Raw genomic sequence first — 8,626 nt, forward strand, 5'->3', positions numbered from 1 at the left:
CAGGTTACCATGAGGATTCTGGCAGCTTTCAGATTCACGATAATTATTCATTTTAATGGATTCATTTAATTTGTGGACTCACCACAAAGGTCTGAGGAAAGATCTAGGACTGTACTTTTCAGACCCTGGCCTGTACCAAAACTGCAGAGCAGATAAAAAAAAAAATCCAGGTTATTGGCCTAGCATGCAAGTTCATGCCAATGATCCCAGTATTTAAGAGACTGAAGCAGGGCTGGGAGGGTGGCTTAGTGGTAGAGTTCTTGCCTAACCATGCATGAAGCGCTGAGTTCGATTCCTCAGTACCACATGCACTGAAAGAGCCGGAAGTGGTGCTTTGGCTCAAGTGGTCGAGTGCTAGCCTTGAGCAAAAGAAGCTCAGTGTCTAGGCCCTGAGTTCAAGCCCCAGGACTGGTTAAAAAAAAAAAAAAGAGACTGAAGCAGGAGGGCCATGAGTCCTGAGTCCAGCCTGTGCTACATAATGGGATAGAAAAAAAGATAGTTTGATAGTTTGATTCAGTAGAATCAGAATATTTGGAAGTCTTTGTTTTTTAACTAATAACTCCGATTCTGATTTTTCAAATGGTACTCATGAGAAATAGTAACTTATAGCTTTTCTGTTGTTTTGGGGTGTTTTGTGGGCACCAATGGGGCTTGTATTCAGAGCCTATGCTTGCTACTATACCACTTGAGCCATAACCCCAGGCCATATTGCTTTGGACTATTTTTAATTTAAAAATCATTTTACTTGTGCCATTACTGAGGCTTAAACTCAGTCTCTCACTCTCATCCAGCTGTTTCCTATCACAGTTGGCACTCTGCCACCTAAGCCATGCCTCCAATTGCAGCTTTGCATGTTTTTGAGATAGAATCTTGTTTTCAGCCATGAAGCTCCTCCTTGTATGGCTCACTAGCTGTGATGATATACTTGTAGCACCACAACCTTATTTTTTGCCCAGTCTGGACTTGAACTTTGATACTTTGATTTCTGCCTCTCAACTACTAGGAATTATAGTTGTGATCCATGATGCTTGGCTGCCTGTTCAAAATGTTACAACCAGAAAGTTAGAGATTTGCTAATTTCTGCCAAAAATTATAGACCAACATTTGACAAGCCCTTTTCCTTCTCCAGACTTGATCTTGCTACCTATAAAGTGAGATGGATTAACTATATGAATTTTGACCTTCCAATTTTGACATTCTAATTGGCCTTTCAAAAAACTATTTCTTAAGTTTTTTCTTCTACATAAGAAGAGCAACACATGCAGAGATTTAGAGAATATGTATAACCGATGATATGAACATTTCAGGCCTTTGACAAGAATTGAAACTTTGTCTTACTCTTTTTTGTATTTTTTATATTGTTGGTTTGCTCATTTGTTGTTTTGCTATTGGCTTTAGTGATATTTTCCCTTTTGTTCTTCACTCTCCTGGTTTATACACTATTAGCTGTAATTGTGGAGAGTTTAAATGTGATTGGATGATCAAAATTGCCACATAGAATTGTACTCCCATTCACTTTTGAAAGCCTGTATATCCTTTCACCTAGCACATAATACAAACCAAAGGGTCCCTGGATTTAAAAGCTGCATCTGCTAGCTTGAAGTGGGCAGGAACAACTGAATGGCTACTTTGGCAGTGAATACTCTCAGGGAAAACACTGAAATGTGGAGTTTCATTAGCAGTAATTTAAAAGCGGTAATGAATTTTAAATGGTATTGTAAGACATCCTAGGTTCAGGTGTCAGGTGTTGCATCAAACACATAACCTTATTCTTAATGTCACAGAATATGAATTAGAATAGTACAATTGCCAGTATGTCCTCTGTTTATATCCTCATAGTAAGCTCTTATGTGCATGCTTGCCTATATTAATCAATAGACATTTGTAGGTCTATTTAGGTAGCTTATATAAGGCTGTATAAGGACAGAACTCACTAGTGATTATTTATATAGCACCTAATGTTTGGTGCTTTATAATTTACAAATATTTTCATATACATTTTCTCATTTGTTTATTTTTGTCAGTCATGGAGCTTGAACTCAGGGCCTAGACGCTGTTCCTGAGCTGATTTGTTCAAGACTAGCACTCTACCACTTTGAGCCACAACGCCACTTCCAGTATTCTTGGGGTTAATTTGGAGATAAGACCCTCGCAGACTTCCCTGCCCAGGCTGGAGTTGAATTGTGATCCTCAGATTTCAGCCTCTGAGTAGCTAGGATTACAAATATGAATCACCAATGCCTGGCATATTCTCTTATTTAAACATCCAGTAAAGGGCTTCAGGTGTTACCTAACAGACTAGAAAGCTTTCCAACAATGAACTTAAGTATCAAGCCAGAGCAAACTTACCCAGGAATTCTGGACCCTAGGTTTCTTCCTAATTCAAATTAGTTTGAATTTCTCTTTCTCCACTGGAGTCCCTGGCCTTAGGTCTTCCAGATTCAAGCAATACTATATATGACAGCAATCTGAAGGAGGGAGAGGCAAAAATGAATTTCAGCTTGGGCTGCAGCTCTGTGGTGGAGGACTTGCATTTGTCAGGTCCTGGGTTTGCCAGCATTGCCTCAACATTCAGATTTCAAGTTCAAACAGGCTTACACTTTGCTATTGTAATTCAAATTCCTACATCATACACTTACATCGAAAGTACACTCTTCCTGCATGCTAGACACAAATTGTTTTGTTATATGGCAAAAAAAATCAATACAAAAACTAAGTTTAAATGAGAAAAAGGGTGGGTTGGGAGGGCTGGGTGACATTGATCAAGAGGCACTGTATTCATCAACTGCTATGTTGAATGGCAACTCCTTTGTCTACTTACTTAAAGAAAAATGTTTAAATAATTTGAAAAATAAAAAATAAATATAAGCTTGAGTGCCAATCCTATTTACAAAAAAAGTTGCATGATTCCTTTTTTTTTTAACAAGGATTTGTGTCAGCTATCAGTGACTCACGCCTGTAATCCCAGCTACTCAACAGGTTGAGATCTGAAAATCTTGGTTCAACACCAGCCCAGACAGATAAATCCAAGATAAATCTTATTTCCAATTAACCAGCAAAGAGCTAGAAGTAAAGGTGTGGCTCAAGTGGTAGATTGCCAGCTTTGAGCAAAAAAGCCAAGCAAAGTGCAAGGCACCAATTTAAAGCCCCAGTACCAGTGCCCTATAAAGGGCTAAATTATAAAAAGAATTTGTTTAAGACCACACATACAGAAAGGAATAGAACAAAATGGGAAGCCTAGTCTTTTCATTCCAAATCCACTTTCCATACCTAAAGATTCCTGAAATAATTCAGATAACCAAATACTGATAGAGACATTTCTCTTGGCCAGGAATTTTGCTAGGTACTAGAATAGACATAAAGGAAAATGAGTGAAGGAAGGTCTTGAAAGTTTCCATTACACTGGTCTTTGAAAGCCAAAAGATAATGTCTTCACCACTGATACAAACAGCAGACTTGACCGTTTTGAATTTAGCTCTCCTGTCTCATACTTGTACCTGATAGAAAGCCAGGCACAGTTGGGCACTGGTGGCTCATGCCTGTAATCATAGCTACTCAGAAGGCTGAGATCTAAGGATTATGGTTCAAAGACAGCCCAGGCAGAAAAGTCCCATGACACTTTTATCTCCAATTAAACACTAAAGAACTGGAAGTGGAGCTGTGGCTCAAAGTGGTAGAGCACTAGCTCTGAGCAAAAGAGCTCAGGGAGAGTGCTCAGGCCCTGAGTTCAAGCCCTATCACTGCCAAAAAAAAATTAGAAAAAAAGCCAGGTACAACAAAAAGCTAGAAGATAATCCAGTAATAATGGAAATAACTCTTTTGGAATTTGAGCTCTTAATTTCAGTGGATTCATAAAAAGTATGCAAAACTGCAAGCCAATTGCTTATGCTAATAGGAATTCTTCACATGCCATTTCAAAATACTAGTGATTCATATAAAATATTTAATTTTATATTTATTTCAAATTATATATATATATTTAGTTTCAAATGTGACATGGTGAAGTAATTAGGCTCAGTATTATTCTTGTTTTACAGATGAGAAACTTCATTTAGGAGCCTATTATATTTTATTTTGCCCTGTAATCAGACTTGAACATAGGGCCTCAAGCTCTTGCTTGGCTTTTTGCTCAAGGCTAACACTACTACAAGCCATAGCTACACTTCTGGAGTGTGTGTGTGTGTGTGGGGGGGGGTCCTGGGGCTTAAACTCAGGCCCTGATTATTGTCCTTGAGGTTTGTTGCTCAAGGCCAGTGCTCTACCACTTGAGCCTCTGTTTCACTTTCAACTTTTTGGTGAATAGTTGAAGATAAGAGACTCACGTTCTTTTCTGCAGAGGCTGGCTTTGAATTGTGATCCTCAGATCTCAGGCTCCTGAGTAGCTCACAGGTGTGAGCCACTAGTTCCTGACAGGACCCTGATTTAAAGTTACATGAAAGTAGTACTAAAACTGGGAGAAGACAAATGAAAACAAATATTAAATTCTATTTTCCCGGTGCAGTATAATCTCATTTAAATCTTATGAGGTAGACCTTACTGTTATCCCCATTTTACAGGCAAGAAAACTAAAACATAGTGAGATTAGCTTGATAATATTAAGCAAGCAAAAAGTGCCAGGTGCAGGCCTTTGAGGCTAAAATTGATCAGGTCAATCTGACTGTCCCTACATCCTTGGTTGTCAGATTAGTGTGTGCCTATCCTGAGACTTGAACTCAGGGCCTAGTCACTTTCCTGAGCTTTTTAGCTCAGAGCTAGCATTCTACAACTTGAGACATAGTGCCACTGTGGGCTTTTTGGTGGTTAATTGAAGATAGTCTCAAGGACTTCCCTGCCTGGGATGGCTTTGAACCAGGATCCTCAGTTCTCAGCTTCCTGAGTAGCTAGCATTACAGTTATGAACCACTAGCACCCAGCTTCAAATTATATTCTTCTAATATAAACCACACTTTATGTTTCTTTTTTTTGGGGGGGGGGTCCGGTCATGAGACCTGAACTCTGGGCCTGGGCACTGTCCCTCAGCTCTTCAGCTCAAGGCTAGCGCTCTACCACTTGAGCCACAGCACCACTTCCGGCTTTTTTTCTTTTTGCTTATGTGGTGCTGAGGAATTGAACCCAGGGCCTCATACATGCAAGGCAAGCGCTCTACTACTGAGCCACCTTCCCAGCCCCCACACTTTGTTTCTACAGTATAGTTTCTCACCTGTAATGCTAGATCTAACCCATGAATTAAAATTATCCTATAGACCTAGTCATTGGTGGCTCAGACCTGTAATCATAGCTCCTCAGGAAGCTGAGATCTGAGGATCACAGTTTGAAGCCAGGCTGGGCAGAATAATATGTGAGCTTCTTATCTCCAATTACCCAAAAAGCCAGAAGTGGAGCTGTGGCTCAAGTGCTAGAGCTAGCCTTGAACAGAAAAAGCTCAGGGACAGTACTCAGGCCTTAAGTTCAAGAACTAGGACTGGCACCAATATATACATACATACACTATGTAATTGAGTTAGGAAATCCTGCTATAATTTTCTACTAATTCTTACTCCTCTGATGAATTCTAACCATTTTTTTTGTGTGCTAAGCTCTCAGAATTCCTTGATTCAAGTTGACTTTCATAATATTTAAGCCACTGAACTGTAATTTTTAATTTTTAAAATCACATATATTACTGGGAGAGAGATGGAAAGGGTGATGTTGTACAAAAAGAAATGTACTCTAACTTATGCAACTGTAATCCCTCTATACATCACCTTTATAATAACAATAAATATTTTCATAAAAGAATCAATAGATACTCGGGCACCGGTGGTTCATGCCTGTAATCCTAGCTACTCAGCATGCCTGTAATCCTAGCTACTCAGGAGGCTGAGATCTGAGGATCTCAGTTCAAAGCCAGCCGGGGCAGGAAAGTCCATGAGACTCTTATCTCCAATAAACCACTAGAAAACTGGAAGTGGCGCTGTGGCTCAAGCTGTAGAGCGCTCGCCTTGAGCTGAAGAGCACAGGGACAGTACCCAAGTCCAGAGTTCAAGCCCCATGACCCACCAAAAAAAAAGAATAATTAGGATAGTCAACGAACAAATATTGTGATTTAATTTTCTTCCCAAATGAACATGTGCATCCTCTTTCAGAATACCTTTTGACTATCTTTTCAAATATATATCATATCTTATTTACTACTTACTTACCCTCCTTTTATTTTTTTCTTAATTAATTAATTAATTTATTTTTGCCAGTCGTGGGGCTTGAACTCTGGGCCTGAGTGCTGTACCTCAATCTCTTCAGCTCAAGGCTAGCTTCTACCACTTGAGCCATAGCGCTACTTCCGGCTTTTTCTGCTTGTGTGGTGCTGAAGAATCGAACCCAGGGCCTCATGTATGCAAGGCAAGCACTCTACACTGAGCCACCTTCCCAGCCCCCCCTTTTATTTTTAATGCCTAATCCTGTTGTTATGTTTGCTTACTTACTTCCAGTTTTATTGATATAATTGACAAAATTATATATATTTGAAGTATACAATGTGATTGTTTTATATGCATATACATTATAACATGGTTACCACAATATTACTGCACATACTTACCATTTTTTGCATGTGACCATGCTAATGATATACTGTCTTAACAATGTATATGTACAAAACAACATTGCTAGCCAGGCAATGGTGGCTCACTCTTGTAATCCTACCTACTCAGGAGGCTGAGATCTGAGGATCACAGTTGGAAGCCAATCAGGATGGAAAGTCTGTGAAACTCTTCTTTCCAATTAACCATCAAAAATCTGGAAGTGAAGCTATGGCTTAAGTGTTAGAGCCCCAGCCTTTAGTGAAAAAAGCTATGGGAGAGGACACAGAGTCTGAGTTCATGCACCAGCACTGCTGCCAAATAAACAAATTCAAAATAAAAATATGATTAGCTATAGTCACTATGTTAAATATGAAATTTTTTTTTTTTTTTTTTTGTCGTCGTGGGACTTGAACTCTGGGCCTGGGCGCTGTCCCTCAGCTCTTCAGCTCAAGGCGAGCACTCTACTACTTGAGCTACAGCGCCACTTCCGGTTTTCTGGTGGTTTATTGGAGATAGGAGTCTCACGGTCTCTTCTGCCCGGGCTGGCTTTGAACCACGATCCTCAGATCTCAGCCTCCTGAGTAGCTAGGATTACAGGCGAGAGCCACCAGCGCCCCGGCAATAAGCTGGATTTTTTTTGGGGGGGTCCAGTCATGGAGCCTGAACTCTGGGCCTGGGCGCTGTCCCTCAGCTCTTCAGCTCAAGGCTAGCGCTCTACCACTTGAGCCACAGCGCCACTTCCGGCTTTTTTCTTTTTGCTTATGTGGTGCTGGGAATCGAACCCAGGGCCTCAGGCATGCAAGGCAAGCGCTCTACCACTGAGCCAACTTCCCAGCCCAAATATGAAATTCTTAAAACTCATTCATTTCTTAAAAACTGAGAGTTTGTACCTTCTGATCAACATTTCCTTATTCTATCATTAATCCCAACCCCTGACAATTCTTGATTCTTTGAGTTCCAACTTTTTAGATTCTACTGATACATCAGATTTGTCTTTCTGCATTATCATTCTGTTCTAGTTCATTTCATTCAGTACAATATCCATTGTAATACTACTTGATACTATTATTAATTAGGTTAATATTAATCCAGGTTAATCCATGTTTTGGATTCAAAAAATTGTAGTCACTTTTCAAATAAGTTATGCCTATCTTTTCAAGTTAGCTTAGTTGAGTGTGAAGCCTTCCCTGTAGCTCTTACACAATTCCTGGTAAGATGTGGGTGGCAGGACAGGCAAGCCTTGTAGAAATGAGTAGACCTACTAGAAAAGAAAACCTGTAAAACTACATATTAAGAACTAACATAGGCCGGGCACTGGTGGCTCACATTTGTAATCCTAGCTACTCAAGAGGCTGAGATCGGAGGATTGTGGTTCAAAGCCAACCCAGGTAGGAAAGTCTCTGAGACTCTTCTCCAATTAATCACTGAACACTGGAAGTAGACCTGTGGCTCAAAGTGGTAGAGTGCTAGCTTTGAGCAAAAAAGCTCAGGGACAGCACCCAGGCCCTGAATTCAAGCCATACAACTGGTGGGAGGGGGAAGAGCTGACATAGCCAGGTACTGGTAGCTCTCACTTATAATCCAAGCTACTCGGGAGGCTAAGATAGGAGAATTGTGGTTCAAAGCCAGAAAAGTCTAGGAGACTCATCTCCAATTAATCCACTAAAAGCTGGAAGTGGAGGTTTAGCTCAAGTGTTAGAATGTCATTTTTAAGGGAAAATACCAAGCAAGAGCACAAGGCCCTGAGTTCAAGTTTCAGTACTAGCATATATACACAATGGGAGAACTGACTTGATGTTGTTGGCTCCCAGCTCATACCTACTGATCAGTGCTCCAATTACTTGCTACCCCTAGGTCTTGTCTTTTCTGCTTGCTTGCAGTATGGAGGTTTATACTTAATATCTATAGATCTTAATCATTAACAATGTTTTTTCAGTTCAAAACCAAAGAGAAAAAGTATAATTCTGTTGAGCCCTGTTATTCCAAGCTTACTATGAGAGTGAGGTATGCAATGAGTGAAAACTCTTTGAGGATGTAGGCATGAGGAAGTAGAGGAAGAAAAATGT

The sequence above is a fragment of the Dipodomys merriami genome, unplaced genomic scaffold (assembly GCF_024711535.1).
Source record: "Dipodomys merriami isolate MVZ:Mamm:240054 unplaced genomic scaffold, mDipMer1.0.p SCAF_3, whole genome shotgun sequence".
Classification (NCBI taxonomy): domain Eukaryota; kingdom Metazoa; phylum Chordata; class Mammalia; order Rodentia; family Heteromyidae; genus Dipodomys; species Dipodomys merriami.